This window comes from Schistocerca cancellata, unplaced genomic scaffold (genome assembly GCF_023864275.1).
Source record: "Schistocerca cancellata isolate TAMUIC-IGC-003103 unplaced genomic scaffold, iqSchCanc2.1 HiC_scaffold_417, whole genome shotgun sequence".
NCBI lineage: Eukaryota > Metazoa > Arthropoda > Insecta > Orthoptera > Acrididae > Schistocerca > Schistocerca cancellata.
In genome coordinates this window covers 115543-132771 of record NW_026046434.1, presented here as the reverse complement: position 1 = coordinate 132771, position 17229 = coordinate 115543, and the positions used below count along the sequence as shown (strand labels likewise).

The window sequence follows — 17229 nt, the reverse complement described above, 5'->3', positions numbered from 1 at the left end:
CCTGCTCCCACACAACTAATTAATACTAGTTGACAACAGAAATAAAATTTCTGCCGATAGTATTTGAACCAGTCTTATTCATTTGCGAATTTCATGCATTCCTTCTTGCAGATAACAGTGCCTTGCAAATCACTCAATTCATGTTTGCTAGCCAAACGTGCTCCTCCTAAATGTTCCGTACATCACGCATTAGTGCTGATTATCAAGACTGTGTTGTGTGTCAGCCTTTTATGGTCATCAATTGCACTCTTCTTGTGTTGCTCACTCATTCTTGTAACTCAAAAGTACGTCGTTGTCATCCAAGCCTAGCACTTGGAGCAGGCCAAATCAAATGGCTCGTCCCCGTGCCACTCGAGAAACTCCCACAAGGCTTTCATGACATGTCGTAATCAAAGTCCTTCCACAACCTGTAGCGACATTTCTGCAACGACGCGGGTCCCGATACCAAAAGTATGACTTATGCTTGCTTCTATTCTATATAATAAAACCACCACTCGGAAAGCGCTATTCCCTTCCCACATCCCTCAGAATGTGGTGAACGATCATCGATTACAACCAAGATGCGATGAATCTCGATCGCAAGCCTCACGCTCAGGGACAGTGCTACCACTCATCATCGTGGTTACGTCTACTCCAGCTTTGAACTAGAGAGAGTTGAAGACATACTACAGAAATGATCCTGTGAAGTATGATCTTGCTAGCAAGCTATCACCGCTCGCTACTTATGCCACGAGACCGTCAACACGCCCTACGAGAATACGACACTCTCTTCACATTTCGCGATTTACTTATCGAAGAATTTCTTAAGCTCGGACATTCTGCAAAGAACCTACTTCTACTCTTACTTGGCCGCCATGATCTCACTCAGCTATTTTGTGCGCTACCAGTGCTTCTTGTCTTCCGAAATGAGAGACCATTGCCTCACGCGAGACTGTATGTAAACACCGCTTGCACCTCCGGCCGCTAGATGGGGGCCTGGGGCACATACAGTAGCATCCTATGGCGCAAGCAGACATGCCAAATAGCCACTGAAAGACAAACACACAAGACGGCGTTCATAGGACTCTTGTGCTTTCTTTAAAGCCGCCTCTCTCTTCGAAAATTTTCGCACCGCACTAGTTTATTCACCTCACCCTAACAGTGCAAACTCTTGTCGATATATCGCCACTTTCATGCATACTTCCTCTTTCGTTTCACTTTGCGTCTTACTTGATACCCGCCCAAGAGCTGCTGATATACAATACTCGCAATAAATGTGTTTCTCTCTGTATCTCTTTTCGCCTATCACGAGTATTGCTTTTCCTCACATGGCAATTATGAAAACACCCACAGCTAAACAAACACTTCCACTCAGCGCCACGTCAATACTACCAATCATACGCCAGTAATTTCACAGCTACTTGCTCCACTAATACATTTCTTATGTCTACTGTTAAACAGATGAAGAATCAAAGTATACAACAAGTCTCTATGAACATCACTGTCAGGACATTTTACAGACCTACGCATACCATGCCAATCTTTATGCTTCAACTATGATGGCCATGTGCTATGATTAAAGAAATTTCTCATAAAATAACAATTTTACAACTACTCCGACAAGTTCCTTACTAAAATGCTAGATGTTTAGCAATCCCCCCCCCCCCCCCCCCACAAAAATCATCTCAGAATAATCTCAAGCAGTGCTTACATCCCATGAGCACTTCTTTGCAAACAAAAAACAAAACCACAAAACTTTTTATACTAGCTTCCTTGTCACAGTGAACTGGAAACTAATGCTAGTGCCTCAGTTTACTAAAAAGCTTTTTTCGCTTGCAACACATAAACTACCAACTTGAACCACTTGGATTTTCAGACACACACAGAAAACTTAATTCCACAGAAATTTAGGAGTAACAGTGGTTACCTCACATTTTCACACACACTCAAATAGCTAGTTCTGTGCACTTCACACTATGTTCTCATCGTGTTTCACCAGAGAACACAGTTATCACTATGAATGGATTCTGGTAAAAGAGCATTAAAAAAAAAAAAACAGCCTGATCAAAGTGATTATCTGCACATCCTCTGCCAATATCATGTCACTCTATACCCGAGGGAAACTAGAATGCAGGGAAAGGAGCTTTGTTGTGAGCACTGTGTTGGTATTTCATCATTTACTGGCCAAAGTCTTCTCAAGCCAAGTATGCACCAGCTCTGTCTATGGCTGGGTCAATCAAGAGCCCCTATCAATTTTACTTAAAAGACAAGCAGCATCAACAACTCACAGGAGGCACTGAACATTTATACCATTATCTGCACCACCTTCCACTGATTTACTGAAGAAGAAACAGCATAGTCTGGCCAATTTTGTACACAAGTAATCTTGAAAACATTGGAGTCAACAGCAGATACATAGTTTCCAAGACTGTAGCTAGGAACAACCCTTCCATTTCAAGATTTATCTCTCACTGAGACACATCATACCCAAACTACACCTACCAGGAAATTGCTACTCAATTCATCTCTAGCTATCTATGTCATATTCAACAACTGTCTCTTTCTCACCTAAATCTTCTACAAAACTGAGTACACTGTTATGAACAAAGAACCAATGCCACATTATGGCAACAAGCCAGTGCCACTAATATCCACTCTATTGAAAACAATTGAAATGCTCATCCTGCCCAACTAACCACCATCTACAGCCCAAATCTCACTCACATCATACCTACAAATCACAAACTTCTGCGGTAAAAATAATTTTGGGTTTCAAAACACAATCTACTAATCACATACTAGTATTTATTACAGAGCCTCTCAATTCATCATTCACTTCCAAATATCGGCTTATATGCTGTTGTGCAACTGCAGTGCAAGTAAACACCCTCAAATCATCTAGAACTGAGATGCGGAAAGGGTTCACCAAGAGTTTCCAGGACAATAAATAGCGCTCTCTCTCTCTCTTTACACAATCGCCTAACACACTGCAAGCCATTTCAGGGCAAATGTACTTGTTTCATTATACTACGAAACGGCCAATTACATTTTCAAATTAAAAAAGCATCTACCTGATCCAACGTGATCCGCTACTCCACGCCCTTCATTCTCACAACACAACCTACCTCTTGTTAATTACATTACGTTTTACTTGTGATTATGGCTCAGCAATAGCCGAGCACTACGAAAAATACCTTATAGACTCATTTAATGTTCCCCTCCACGGAAATCTTTAGTAAAAGGCGAAAGATTTATTCGTTTTGAAGGGAAACCAGAGTGCCGATCAACGCCCTCACTTCAATACTTATGGCTGCTTCTCTATTGCTTCTCCGCGAGAACGCGGAAAATTCTTTCCGTCTTGTCTACTTCTCTACTGTCAACACACTTCCAGTGCCATGCAAGCACACACCCCAAACTAACTGTCAGCGCTGAAATACGTGTCTGCCAAATGTCGTCGATATTACTCTTTAGATAACTATTTTCATCATTTCTGTCACCATTCAAGCTGCTTCATTACCTCACCTGCCGACAGATGGCAGCACGCCCAATTCCTCTCGGCGACCCACCGTCAGAGACACAACTGCCCGCACTGCTCTGCATCTAACACTAATCTCTCTCCTCCCCACCACACTCGTTCACTGAAAAAACAGACAACTAGATAGTTCTTTGAACGCAAAACTAGGCCACATCAGACGCAACCTGTATGTAGATGTATGGTGCAAGGGAAATATCCCCCTGCTCCCACACAACTAATTAATACTAGTTGACAACAGAAATAAAATTTCTGCCGATAGTATTTGAACCAGTCTTATTCATTTGCGAATTTCATGCATTCCTTCTTGCAGATAACAGTGCCTTGCAAATCACTCAATTCATGTTTGCTAGCCAAACGTGCTCCTCCTAAATGTTCCGTACATCACGCATTAGTGCTGATTATCAAGACTGTGTTGTGTGTCAGCCTTTTATGGTCATCAATTGCACTCTTCTTGTGTTGCTCACTCATTCTTGTAACTCAAAAGTACGTCGTTGTCATCCAAGCCTAGCACTTGGAGCAGGCCAAATCAAATGGCTCGTCCCCGTGCCACTCGAGAAACTCCCACAAGGCTTTCATGACATGTCGTAATCAAAGTCCTTCCACAACCTGTAGCGACATTTCTGCAACGACGCGGGTCCCGATACCAAAAGTATGACTTATGCTTGCTTCTATTCTATATAATAAAACCACCACTCGGAAAGCGCTATTCCCTTCCCACATCCCTCAGAATGTGGTGAACGATCATCGATTACAACCAAGATGCGATGAATCTCGATCGCAAGCCTCACGCTCAGGGACAGTGCTACCACTCATCATCGTGGTTACGTCTACTCCAGCTTTGAACTAGAGAGAGTTGAAGACATACTACAGAAATGATCCTGTGAAGTATGATCTTGCTAGCAAGCTATCACCGCTCGCTACTTATGCCACGAGACCGTCAACACGCCCTACGAGAATACTACACTCTCTTCACATTTCGCGATTTACTTATCGAAGAATTTCTTAAGCTCGGACATTCTGCAAAGAACCTACTTCTACTCTTACTTGGCCGCCATGATATCACTCAGCTATTTTGTGCGCTACCAGTGCTTCTTGTCTTCCGAAATGAGAGACCATTGCCTCACGCGAGACTGTATGTAAACACCGCTTGCACCTCCGGCCGCTAGATGGGGGCCTGGGGCACATACAGTAGCATCCTATGGCGCAAGCAGACATGCCAAATAGCCACTGAAAGACAAACACACAAGACGGCGTTCATAGGACTCTTGTGCTTTCTTTAAAGCCGCCTCTCTCTTCGAAAATTTTCGCACCGCACTAGTTTATTCACCTCACCCTAACAGTGCAAACTCTTGTCGATATATCGCCACTTTCATGCATACTTCCTCTTTCGTTTCACTTTGCGTCTTACTTGATACCCGCCCAAGAGCTGCTGATATACAATACTCGCAATAAATGTGTTTCTCTCTGTATCTCTTTTCGCCTATCACGAGTATTGCTTTTCCTCACATGGCAATTATGAAAACACCCACAGCTAAACAAACACTTCCACTCAGCGCCACGTCCATACTATCAATCATACGCCAGTAATTTCACAGCTACTTGCTCCACTAATACATTTCTTATGTCTACTGTTAAACAGATGAAGAATCAAAGTATACAACAAGTCTCTATGAACATCACTGTCAGGACATTTTACAGACCTACGCATACCATGCCAATCTTTATGCTTCAACTATGATGGCCATGTGCTATGATTAAAGAAATTTCTCATAAAATAACAATTTTTCAACTACTCCGACAAGTTCCTTACTAAAATGCTAGATGTTTAGCAATCCCCCCCCCCCCCCCAAAAATCATCTCAGAATAATCTCAAGCAGTGCTTACATCCCATGAGCACTTCTTTGCAAACAAAACCACAAACTACTTTTTATACTAGCTTCCTTGTCACAGTAAACAGGAAACTAATGCTAGTGCCTCAGTTTACTAAAAAGCTTTTTTCGCTTGCAACAAATAAACTACCAACTTGAACCACTTGGATTTTCAGACACACACAGAAAACTTAATTCCACAGAAATTTAGGAGTAACAGTGGTTACCTCACATTTTCACACACACTCAAATAGCTAGTTCTGTGCACTTCACACTATGTTCTCATCGTGTTTCACCAGAGAACACAGTTATCACTATGAATGGATTCTGGTAAAAGAGCATTAAAAAAAAAAACAGCCTGATCAAAGTGATTATCTGCACATCCTCTGCCAATATCATGTCACTCTATACCCGAGGGAAACTAGAATGCAGGGAAAGGAGCTTTGTTGTGAGCACTGTGTTGGTATTTCATCATTTACTGGCCAAAGTCTTCTCAAGCCAAGTATGCACCAGCTCTGTCTATGGCTGGGTCAATCAAGAGCCCCTATCAATTTTACTTAAAAGACAAGCAGCATCAACAACTCACAGGAGGCACTGAACATTTATACCATTATCTGCACCACCTTCCACTGATTTACTGAAGAAGAAACAGCAAAGTCTGGCCAATTTTGTACACAAGTAATCTTGAAAACATTGGAGTCAACAGCAGATACATAGTTTCCAAGACTGTAGCTAGGAACAACCCTTCCATTTCAAGATTTATCTCTCACTGAGACACATCATACCCAAACTACACCTACCAGGAAATTGCTACTCAATTCATCTCTAGCTATCTATGTCATATTCAACAACTGTCTCTTTCTCACCTAAATCTTCTACAAAACTGAGTACACTGTTATGAACAAAGAACCAATGCCACATTATGGCAACAAGCCAGTGCCACTAATATCCACTCTATTGAAAACAATTGAAATGCTCATCCTGCCCAACTAACCACCATCTACAGCCCAAATCTCACTCACATCATACCTACAAATCACAAACTTCTGCGGTAAAAATAATTTTGGGTTTCAAAACACAATCTACTAATCACATACTAGTATTTATTACAAAGCCTCTCAATTCATCATTCACTTCCAAATATCGGCTTATATGCTGTTGTGCAACTGCAGTGCAAGTAAACACCCTCAAATCATCTAGAACTGAGATGCGGAAAGGGTTCACCAAGGGTTTCCAGGACAATAAATAGCGCTCTCTCTCTCTTTACACAATCGCCTAACACACTGCAAGCCATTTCAGGGCAAATGTACTTGTTTCATTATACTACGAAACGGCCAATTACATTTTCAAATTAAAAAAGCATCTACCTGATCCAACGTGATCCGCTACTCCACGCCCTTCATTCTCACAACACAACCTACCTCTTGTTAATTACATTACGTTTTACTTGTGATTATGGCTCAGCAATAGCCGAGCACTACGAAAAATACCTTATAGACTCATTTAATGTTCCCCTCCACGGAAATCTTTAGTAAAAGGCGAAAGATTTATTCGTTTTGAAGGGAAACCAGAGTGCCGATCAACGCCCTCACTTCAATACTTATGGCTGCTTCTCTATTGCTTCTCCGCGAGAACGCGGAAAATTCTTTCCGTCTTGTCTACTTCTCTACTGTCAACACACTTCCAGTGCCATGCAAGCACACACCCCAAACTAACTGTCAGCGCTGAAATACGTGTCTGCCAAATGTCGTCGATATTACTCTTTAGATAACTATTTTCATCATTTCTGTCACCATTCAAGCTGCTTCATTACCTCACCTGCCGACAGATGGCAGCACGCCCAATTCCTCTCGGCGACCCACCGTCAGAGACACAACTGCCCGCACTGCTCTGCATCTAACACTAATCTCTCTCCTCCCCACCACACTCGTTCACTGAAAAAACAGACAACTAGATAGTTCTTTGAACGCAAAACTAGGCCACATCAGACGCAACCTGTATGTAGATGTATGGTGCAAGGGAAATATCCCCCTGCTCCCACACAACTAATTAATACTAGTTGACAACAGAAATAAAATTTCTGCCGATAGTATTTGAACCAGTCTTATTCATTTGCGAATTTCATGCATTCCTTCTTGCAGATAACAGTGCCTTGCAAATCACTCAATTCATGTTTGCTAGCCAAACGTGCTCCTCCTAAATGTTCCGTACATCATGCATTAGTGCTGATTATCAAGACTGTGTTGTGTGTCAGCCTTTTATGGTCATCAATTGCACTCTTCTTGTGTTGCTCACTCATTCTTGTAACTCAAAAGTACGTCGTTGTCATCCAAGCCTAGCACTTGGAGCAGGCCAAATCAAATGGCTCGTCCCCGTGCCACTCGAGAAACTCCCACAAGGCTTTCATGACATGTCGTAATCAAAGTCCTTCCACAATAGTGGTGGGCAGGAAATCGCGTATCTGTTAGAAATCACAGTGACTGAGAAGTCACAGATATCACAGTAGCAACTTTACAGAATCTAACTGCGATTTCAGTCACAGTTAGCAATCGCAAGTAGTATTTCATATTCAAAGACGTGAGCCATCTATTGGTCGAATTTAGCACTGCTTTCTGCGATTTCCGTGACAAGTCGCAACTAAGAGTCGCAAGTAGCAACTAAAAAGCGCGGTTAACAGTGGCATCTGTTGGCCAAAGTTCGTATTACGTCCATCTCTGCGGTACGCTATGGAGTCTAACTGCGATTTCCGTGACAAGTCGCAACTAAGAGTCGCAAGTAGCAACTAGAAAGCGCGGTTAACAGTGCCATCTGTGGGTCAAAGTTTGTACTACGCCCATCTCTGCGATACACTATAGAGTCCCAACTGCGATTTCCGTGACAAATCGCAACTAAGAGTCGCAAGTAGCAACTAAAAAGCGCAGTTAGCACTGCCATCTGTTGAGCAAAGTTCATACTACGCTACTCGCTACCGAGTCAAACTGCGATTTCTGTGACAAATCGCAACTAAGAGTCGCAAGTAGCAACTAAAAAGCGCAGTTAACATACTTTTCCTAGTGTCATCTGTTGACCGACGTACGTACTTCGTTATTGAGGCCTTGTGCCTCACGAGATCGATGTGCTGTGTGTGCATATGAAGGCCTTATTTCAATAGTGGTACAAGTCCATTTTTGTTCATTTTGAGATACAGAGTCGTAAAGTTAAATGAGCGCTGACAAATCTGCATTTGAGATACCAGAAATATTCAAGCATATGGCTTCTTGCTAGAGATGAAGCTTTATTTATGTTTGTTTGGATAATTAATTTCAGAAGCATTATAGACAGAAAAGTGGAGGTAATGGACTTGTACCACTATTGAAATAAGCCCTTCATATTATATGATGACATGCACATTCAGCATCAGTTATGGTTGGTCAAATACTGCTGTGACTCTGAATGTATTATATTAATAAGAAGCAACATTGCCTTTTTCTCCTGAAAATATCAAGTAACGTAACAAATGTGTTTGATTCTGCTTCCAATATGACAGTTTTGGTTAATACTCCACATGCCTACAGGACTTTGCAATGTTAACGCAGCAGAACTCAGACATCTGTATAAGTGTAGAGAAATGAAAACAGTCATATGAATGCCTCACTTTTGTTCCGACACAGTTCAAGACTCGGGAGAAAAGTTTTACACCTGGTGTTCTACATGGCAACTTCACACACAAGAACTTTTTGCCGACACTACTACCACCTACATAAGTAAGCTTTTCCTGTGTTACTTTCAAGGAATTCACTTAAGCTATTCCTGATTTAACTGTAAGATCTGTACTTCCCACTTTCGTATCAACAGCCTCAAAATGCATATTGTAGACTTCGGGATATGTTACAGGTCAGTGTCACAACAAGATTGTGGAGAAAGAGGTGGGGGGGGGGGGGGGGGGGGGGGCGGCATTTCACTCTCCAACAAGTGTTTACCAATAAATATGTGGCGGAAAATTAAGGGTATAGGACGGCTTAACATGTGGAAAATGAGATTTTCATTATTCGCTCATTGTATTTAACATTTATTATTCCTTTAAAATCGCACAACAACTTCAATAAAACACAGTTTAATCACTCATCTGCACACTTATTTCGCAATAATGTCACTTTTAAACTGCAAATCCTCTAAGAGCTCTCTTGAATCTTCACGAGTCTCTCCCTACAGCCTTGATGTGGATAGATACGTACAGCAACCAGAACTGTGTCTGCAAAATCACAAGGATTATTAAACAATTTTTGCTGTCACTAATTACAAGCAATATAATTGGCAGAGTAGATTGCTAATATTTGATGTAATGAAAGCCACTCAATGGGGTATATTTCACATTTGCAAGAACGATCTCACTTAAGTAATTAAGTCCATCGAAACACTTACAAGGGAACATCCTCATCGCACCCCCCTCAGATTTAGTTATAAGTTGGCACAATGGATAGGCCTTGAAAAACTGAACACAGATCAATCGAGAAAACAGGAAGAAGTTGTGTGGAACTATGAAAAAATAAGCAAAATATACAAACTGGGTCGTCCATGCGTAAGATAGGCAATATTAAGAGGACTGTTAAGCGACGAGCGCCGTGGTCCCGTGGTTAGCGTGAACGGCTGTGGAAAGAGAGGTCCTTGGTTCAAATATGCCCTCCACTGAAAATTTTGCTTTCTTTATTTTCGCAAAGTTATGATCTGTCCGTTCGTTCATTGACGTCTCTGTTCACTGTAATAAGTTTAGTGTCTGTGTTTTGCAACCGCACCGCAAAACCGTGTGATTAGTTGACGGAAGGACGTGCCTCTCCAATGGGAACCGAAAACATTTGATCGCAACGTCATAGGTCAACCGATTCCTCCACAGGAAAACACGTCTGATATTTTGTATACGACACTGGTGACAGCATGTGCGTCACATGACAGGAATATGTTGTCGACCCACCTAACTAGTACACTTGGCGAATGGGTGAAAAGTTTCTTCTATCTTGCCCGATTTAGGTTTTCTTGTGGATGTAATAATCACTCCAAAAAAAGTGATGAAAACATAAGAGTTTTTCACATAAACTGAAAATAAAAAGTTAAAATTTTCAGTCGAGGGAAGATTTGAACCAAGGACCTCTCGTTCCGCAGCTGTTCACGCTAACCACGGGACCACGGAGCTCTGCACCTCGCAGTGCTCTTAATATTACTTATGTTACTCATGGACGACCCAGTTTGTATATTTTGCTTATTTTTTTCGTAGTTCCACACAACTTCTTCCAGTTTTCTCGATTGATCTGTGTTCAGTTTTTCAAGGCCTATCCACTGTGCCAACTTATAACTAAATCTGAGGGGGGTGCGATGGGGCTGTTCCCTTGTTAGAAACTAACCTCTCGTCTGACGAAAACGGTCTAAAGGCGCAGTGGCAATTTCTCCAGATCTGCTGACAATGATATTTTGAGTTATCAGTTTACTGAGTGACTGAAATGTAGTTCGGGTACCTGGGAACATAACAATACGTTAGAATTCATTTTCTAAACACGAACTATTACGGTACTGTATGGCCCATGAACCATGGACCTTGCCGCTGGTGGGGAGGCTTGCGTGCCTCAGCGATACAGATGGCCGTACCGTAGGTGCAACCACAACGGAGGGGTATCTGTTGAGAGGCCAGACAAACATATGGTTCCTGAAGAGGGGCAGCAGCCTTTTCAGTAGTTGCAGGGGCAACAGTCTGGATGATTGACTGATCTGGCCTTGTAACATTAACCAAAACGGCCTTGCTGTGCTGGTACTGCGAACGGCTGAAAGCAAGGGGAAACTACAGCCGTAATTTTTCCCGAGGACATGCAGCTCTACTGTATGATTAAATGATGATGGCGTCCTCTTGGGTAAAATATTCCGGAGGTAAAATAGTCCCCCATTCGGATCTCCGGGCGGGGACTACTCAAGAGGACGTCGTTATCAGGAGAAAGAAAACTGGCGTTCTACGGATCGGAGCGTGGAATGTCAGATCCCTTAATCGGGCAGGTAGGTTAGAAAATTTAAAAAGGGAAATGGATAGGTTAAAGTTAGATATAGTGGGAATTAGTGAAGTTCGGTGGCAGGAGGAACAAGACTTTTGGTCAGGTGATTACAGGGTTATAAATACAAAATCAAATAGGGGTAATGCAGGAGTAGGTTTAATAATGAATAAAAAAATAGGAGTGCGGGTTAGCTACTACAAACAGCATAGTGAACGCATTATTGTGGCCAAGATACACACAAAGCCCATGCCTACTACAGTAGTACAAGTTTATATGCCAACTACCTCTGCAGATGATGAAGAAATAGATGAAATGTATGACGAGATAAAAGAAATTATTCAGGTAGTGAAAGGAGACGAAAATTTAATAGTCATGGGTGACTGGAATTCGTCAGTAGGAAAAGGGAGAGAAGGAAACATAGTAGGTGAATATGGATTGGGGGGAACGAATGAAAGAGGAAGCCGCCTTGTAGAATTTTGCACAGAGCATAACTTAATCATAGCCAACACTTGGTTCAAGAATCATAAAAGAAGGTTGTATACCTGGAAGAATCCTGGAGATACTAGTAGGTATCAGATAGATTATATAATGGTAAGACAGAGATTTAGGAACCAGGTTTTAAATTGTAAGACATTTCCTGGGGCAGATGTGGATTCTGACCACAATCTATTGGTTATGAACTGCAGATTGAAACTGAAGAAACTGCAAAAAGGTGGGAATTTAAGGAGATGGGACCTGGATAAACTGAAAGAACCAGAGGTTGTAGAGAGTTTCAGGGAGAGCATAAGGGAACAATTGACAGGAATGGGGGAAAGAAATACAGTAGAAGAAGAATGGGTAGCTCTGAGGGATGAAGTAGTGAAGGCAGCAGAGGATCAAGTAGGTAAAAAGACGAGGGCTAATAGAAATCCTTGGGTAACAGAAGAAATATTGAATTTAATTGATGAAAGGAGAAAATACAAAAATGCAGTAAATGAAGCAGGCAAAAAGGAATACAGACGTCTCAAAAATGATATTGACAGGAAGTGCAAAATGGCTAAGCAGGGATGGCTAGAGGACAAATGTAAGGATGTAGAGGCTTGTCTCACTAGGGGTAAGATAGATACTGCCTACAGGAAAATTAAAGAGACCTTTGGAGAGAAGAGAACCACTTGTATGAATATCAAGAGCTCAGATGGCAACCCAGTTCTAAGCAAAGAAGGGAAGGCAGAAAGGTGGAAGGAGTATATAGAGGGTTTATACAAGGGCGATGTACTTGAGGACAATATTATGGAAATGGAAGAGGATGTACATGAAGACGAAATGGGAAATAAGATACTGCGTGAAGAGTTCGACAGAGCACTGAAAGACCTGAGTCGAAACAAGGCCCCGGGAGTAGACAACATTCCATTTGAACTACTGATGGCCTCGGGAGAACCAGTCATGACAAAACTCTACCATCTGGTGAGCACGATGTATGAGACAGGCGAAATACCCTCAGACTTCAAGAAGAATATAATAATTCCAATCCCAAAGAAAGCAGGTGTTGACAGACGTGAAAATTACCGAACTATCAGTTTAATAAGTCACAGCTGCAAAATACTAACGTGAATTCTTTACAGACGAATGGAAAAACTGGTAGAAGCCGACCTCGGGGAAGATCAGTTTTGATTCCGTAGAAATGTTGGAACACGTGAGGCAATACTGACCTTATGACTTATCTTAGAAGAAAGATTAAGAAAAGGCAAACCTACGTTTCTAGCATTTGTAGACTTAGAGAAAGCTTTTGACAATGTTAACTGGAATACTCTCTTTCAAATTCTGAAGGTGGCAGGGGTAAAATACAGGGAACGAAAGGCTATTTACAGTTTGTACAGAAACCAGATGGCAGTTATAAGAGTCGAGGGGCATGAAAGGGAAGCAGTGGTTGGGAAAGGAGTAAGACAGGGTTGTAGCCTCTCCCCGATGTTATTCAATCTGTATATTGAGCAAGCAGTAAAGGAAACAAAAGAAAAATTCGGAGTAGGTATTAAAATTCATGGAGAAGAAGTAAAAACTTTGAGGTTCGCCGATGACATTGTAATTCTGTCAGAGACAGCAAAGGACATGGAAGAGCAGTTGAACGGAATGGACAGTGTCTTGAAAGGAGGATATAAGATGAACATCAACAAAAGCAAAACGAGGATAATGGAATGTAGTCAAATTAAGTCGGGTGATGCTGAGGGAATTAGATTAGGAAATGAGACGCTTAAAGTAGTAAAGGAGTTTTGCTATTTAGGGAGTAAAATAACCGATGATGGTCGAAGTAGAGAGGATATAAAATGTAGACTGGCAATGGCAAGGAAAGCGTTTCTCAAGAAGAGGAATTTGTTAACATCGAGTATAGATTTAAGTGTCAGGAAGTCGTTTCTGAAAGTATTTGTATGGAGTGTAGCCATGTATGGAAGTGAAACATGGACGATAACTAGTTTGGACAAGAAGAGAATAGAAGCTTTCGAAATGTGGTGCTACAGAAGAATGCTGAAGATAAGGTGGGTAGATCACGTAACTAATGAGGAGGTATTGAATAGGATTGGGGAGAAGAGAAGTTTGTGGCACAACTTGACTAGAAGAAGGGATCGGTTGGTAGGACATGTTTTGAGGCATCAAGGGATCACAAATTTAGCATTGGAGGGCAGTGTGGAGGGTAAAAATCGTAGAGGGAGACCAAGAGATGAATACACTAAGCAGATTCAGAAGGATGTAGGTTGCAGTAGATACTGGGAGATGAAGAAGCTTGCACAGGATAGAGTAGCATGGAGAGCTGCATCAAACCAGTCTCAGGACTGAAGACCACAACAACAACATGGCTACTTACATATTAATTACACTATTAATATTTTCACAGTTGTTTCTTTAATACAAGATTAAAGCCAACGGAAGAACAAACGTAAAACATACTTACCAATGACATGTTTGTTGAGATGCAATTTTCTGTGTGGACAGATGTAGCTTTTTCAGGCGGTGGTAAGTCGCAGAAGTAGCAGAAGTCACAGAAATCGCAGAAGTAGCAGAAGTCACAGAAATCGCAGAAGTAGCAGAAGTCACAGAAATCACAGAAGTAGCAGAAGTCGCAGAAATCGCGGAAGTAGCAGAAATCGCAGAAATAGCAGTGGCGGAGGGATACGCGACTTGGTTCCTTAACTGCGACTCTTAACTGCGACAAATCACAGTTAAGAATAACAGATACTGAAAAGTAGCATTCACAGAAATCACGGATATCGGAAAATCGCAGTTTAGCCCATCACTATTCCACAACCTGTAGCGACATTTCTGCAACGACGCGGGTCCCGATACCAAAAGTATGACTTATGCTTGCTTCTATTCTATACAATAAAACCACCACTCGGAAAGCGTTATTCCCTTCCCACATCCCTCAGAATGTGGTGAACGATCATCGATTACAACCAAGATGCGATGAATCTCGATCGCAAGCCTCACGCTCAGGGACAGTGCTACCACTCATCATCGTGGTTACGTCTACTCCAGCTTTGAACTAGAGAGAGTTGAAGACATACTACAGAAATGATCCTGTGAAGTATGATCTTGCTAGCAAGCTATCACCGCTCGCTACTTATGCCACGAGACCGTCAACACGCCCTACGAGAATACGACACTCTCTTCACATTTCGCGATTTACTTATCGAAGAATTTCTTAAGCTCGGACATTCTGCAAAGAACCTACTTCTACTCTTACTTGGCCGCCATGATCTCACTCAGCTATTTTGTGCGCTACCAGTGCTTCTTGTCTTCCGAAATGAGAGACCATTGCCTCACGCGAGACTGTATGTAAACACCGCTTGCACCTCCGGCCGCTAGATGGGGGCCTGGGGCACATACAGTAGCATCCTATGGCGCAAGCAGACATGCCAAATAGCCACTGAAAGACAAACACACAAGACGGCGTTCATAGGACTCTTGTGCTTTCTTTAAAGCCGCCTCTCTCTTCGAAAATTTTCGCACCGCACTAGTTTATTCACCTCACCCTAACAGTGCAAACTCTTGTCGATATATCGCCACTTTCATGCATACTTCCTCTTTCGTTTCACTTTGGGTCTTACTTGATACCCGCCCAAGAGCTGCTGATATACAATACTCGCAATAAATGTGTTTCTCTCTGTATCTCTTTTCGCCTATCACGAGTATTGCTTTTCCTCACATGGCAATTATGAAAACACCCACAGCTAAACAAACACTTCCACTCAGCGCCACGTCCATACTATCAATCATACGCCAGTAATTTCACAGCTACTTGCTCCACTAATACATTTCTTATGTCTACTGTTAAACAGATGAAGAATCAAAGTATACAACAAGTCTCTATGAACATCACTGTCAGGACATTTTACAGACCTACGCATACCATGCCAATCTTTATGCTTCAACTATGATGGCCATGTGCTATGATTAAAGAAATTTCTCATAAAATAACAATTTTACAACTACTCCGACAAGTTCCTTACTAAAATGCTAGATGTTTAGCAATCCCCCCCCCCCCCAAAAAAAATCATCACAGAATAATCTCAAGCAGTGCTTACATCCCATGAGCACTTCTTTGCAAACAAAACCACAAACTACTTTTTATACTAGCTTCCTTGTCACAGTGAACAGGAAACTAATGCTAGTGCCTCAGTTTACTAAAAAGCTTTTTTCGCTTGCAACAAATAAACTACCAACTTGAACCACTTGGATTTTCAGACACACACAGAAAACTTAATTCCACAGAAATTTAGGAGTAACAGTGGTTACCTCACATTTTCACACACACTCAAATAGCTAGTTCTGTGCACTTCACACTATGTTCTCATCGTGTTTCACCAGAGAACACAGTTATCACTATGAATGGATTCTGGTAAAAGAGCATTAAAAAAAAAAACAGCCTGATCAAAGTGATTATCTGCACATCCTCTGCCAATATCATGTCACTCTATACCCGAGGGAAACTAGAATGCAGGGAAAGGAGCTTTGTTGTGAGCACTGTGTTGGTATTTCATCATTTACTGGCCAAAGTCTTCTCAAGCCAAGTATGCACCAGCTCTGTCTATGGCTGGGTCAATCAAGAGCCCCTATCAATTTTACTTAAAAGACAAGCAGCATCAACAACTCACAGGAGGCACTGAACATTTATACCATTATCTGCACCACCTTCCACTGATTTACTGAAGAAGAAACAGCAAAGTCTGGCCAATTTTGTACACAAGTAATCTTGAAAACATTGGAGTCAACAGCAGATACATAGTTTCCAAGACTGTAGCTAGGAACAACCCTTCCATTTCAAGATTTATCTCTCACTGAGACACATCATACCCAAACTACACCTACCAGGAAATTGCTACTCAATTCATCTCTAGCTATCTATGTCATATTCAACAACTGTCTCTTTCTCACCTAAATCTTCTACAAAACTGAGTACACTGTTATGAACAAAGAACCAATGCCACATTATGGCAACAAGCCAGTGCCACTAATATCCACTCTATTGAAAACAATTGAAATGCTCATCCTGCCCAACTAACCACCATCTACAGCCCAAATCTCACTCACATCATACCTACAAATCACAAACTTCTGCGGTAAAAATAATTTTGGGTTTCAAAACACAATCTACTAATCACATACTAGTATTTATTACAAAGCCTCTCAATTCATCATTCACTTCCAAATATCGGCTTATATGCTGTTGTGCAACTGCAGTGCAAGTAAACACCCTCAAATCATCTAGAACTGAGATGCGGAAAGGGTTCACCAAGAGTTTCCAGGACAATAAATAGCGCTCTCTCTCTCTTTACACAATCGCCTAACACACTGCAAGCCATTT

The 17229-nt window shown here is 41.7% G+C and overlaps 1 long non-coding RNA gene and 5 other non-coding genes across 6 annotated transcripts; all 6 read right to left on the bottom strand.

The window, feature by feature from the left end:
* Nucleotides 1-489: 489 nt before the first annotated feature.
* Nucleotides 490-696, bottom strand: LOC126123224 (small nucleolar RNA U3). The gene has a single exon (XR_007526323.1). It is a non-coding gene; the product is annotated as a small nucleolar RNA U3 (small nucleolar RNA).
* Nucleotides 697-3140: 2444 nt separating this feature from the next.
* LOC126123097 (U5 spliceosomal RNA) lies at nucleotides 3141-3259 on the bottom strand. Its single transcript, XR_007526209.1, has one exon. It is a non-coding gene; the product is annotated as a U5 spliceosomal RNA (small nuclear RNA).
* Nucleotides 3260-4202: 943 nt separating this feature from the next.
* On the bottom strand, nucleotides 4203-4409 carry LOC126123223 (small nucleolar RNA U3). Its single transcript, XR_007526322.1, has one exon. It is a non-coding gene; the product is annotated as a small nucleolar RNA U3 (small nucleolar RNA).
* A 2430-nt stretch (nucleotides 4410-6839) lies between these two features.
* On the bottom strand, nucleotides 6840-6958 carry LOC126123096 (U5 spliceosomal RNA). Its single transcript, XR_007526208.1, has one exon. It is a non-coding gene; the product is annotated as a U5 spliceosomal RNA (small nuclear RNA).
* A 2523-nt stretch (nucleotides 6959-9481) lies between these two features.
* On the bottom strand, nucleotides 9482-14398 carry LOC126122977 (uncharacterized). Its single transcript, XR_007526100.1, has 3 exons — nucleotides 14317-14398; nucleotides 10758-10868; nucleotides 9482-9613 (listed from the first exon to the last, which is right to left on the bottom strand). It is a non-coding gene; the product is annotated as an uncharacterized LOC126122977 (long non-coding RNA).
* Nucleotides 14399-14752: 354 nt separating this feature from the next.
* LOC126123050 (small nucleolar RNA U3) lies at nucleotides 14753-14959 on the bottom strand. Its single transcript, XR_007526166.1, has one exon. It is a non-coding gene; the product is annotated as a small nucleolar RNA U3 (small nucleolar RNA).
* Nucleotides 14960-17229: the final 2270 nt, after the last annotated feature.